Source organism: Symsagittifera roscoffensis, chromosome 4 (genome assembly GCF_963678635.1).
Source record: "Symsagittifera roscoffensis chromosome 4, txSymRosc1.1, whole genome shotgun sequence".
Taxonomy (NCBI): Eukaryota; Metazoa; Xenacoelomorpha; order Acoela; family Convolutidae; genus Symsagittifera; species Symsagittifera roscoffensis.
This window is the reverse complement of record NC_087065.1, coordinates 49987173-49988409: the sequence shown is the minus strand read 5'-3', so window position 1 is coordinate 49988409 and position 1237 is coordinate 49987173.

The following is a 1237-nucleotide window of genomic DNA, read 5'->3' as shown; positions in this document are numbered from 1 at the left end:
AGCTGTTCTGGATTCCGCAAATGTTAGTGGAATCCGCAAATGAAAGCGAAATCCGCAAGCTGTAAGTGGATTCCGAACTTTGTTTATTGCTGAACTTGCATATGACAATTGAAAAGCTAGAGCTAGAATTCTTAACCATAGCAATGCAGGTTTTAAAAAACAAGGACCTAACCATTGTCAGCGGAATCCACGATTAAATCTCGAAACATTGGTTTATTGAATTGGTGGATGTCACCTTTTAAAATTTTGGAAACACAACATTGAACAAATTCAATATTTAGAGTGATTGGGATGAGAGCATATCGCCAAACTAGGTCAGTATTTGAGGTTGAATCAATCTCAAATACTAGTTTTGGAAACACAATGCCAAAAAAGAACACCGAATAAATTGTGTTTTGGAAACACAAAGCTCAGCATATCGTCGCATTTGGTCAATATTTGGGGGTAGCATCAATCTCAAATACGTGTCAGAATTTGGAATTCCATCAATCCGTAATACTGATCTTGTAGAGGGCAGTATTTGAGATCAGTCGCAAATGAAATCAAATCATGAGGGCAGTGTTTTTTTTGCATATATATGATGCAATAGTTTTCTGAATAGGTAACTCACAATTATTAAACATTTTAGAGCTCTTAATGTTTTTCTTTCTCTAAACTTTTGATGACCAGCTGGTAAAGAAAAAGATAAAATTTTAAACGCTATTTTACATATATGCATATATGTGAACGGAATCCGCAAACAAAAATCGAATTCCACTTATAGCTTGCGGATTCCATTTACAATTAGACGATTCCGCAAGCTCAATTGAACTATACACTTGTCTTTCAACAAACTGTTATGGACTCCGCAAATACGATAGCGGATTCCCAAAGTTTTGGAGCGATATTTAGCGGTACAATGTTTTAGTAAAGGTTTTTGGAATGCTAATTCGCAAAGAAAATAAAAAAGAAGCAATATTGCGGATTCTGCGACAAGTCTGATTTTGGCTTGTTGCGGACTCTGCTTATATGCACAAAGTGCACAGTTTGGTGTTGTAATAGAGGGTCTGCTTTTGATTAAACGCAATTTACAACACTTAAAACTTTATATTGATGAACATTAACTTTATCAAGAGATTTTTGTTAATATTACTTAAGGTGGTGTAAATTGCATTTTGTGGTATATCATGTTTCGCAATTTAAGTTGGAAAAGTTTTTCAATGCGAAACATCTCATTAATCTGGCATTAAGTACAATA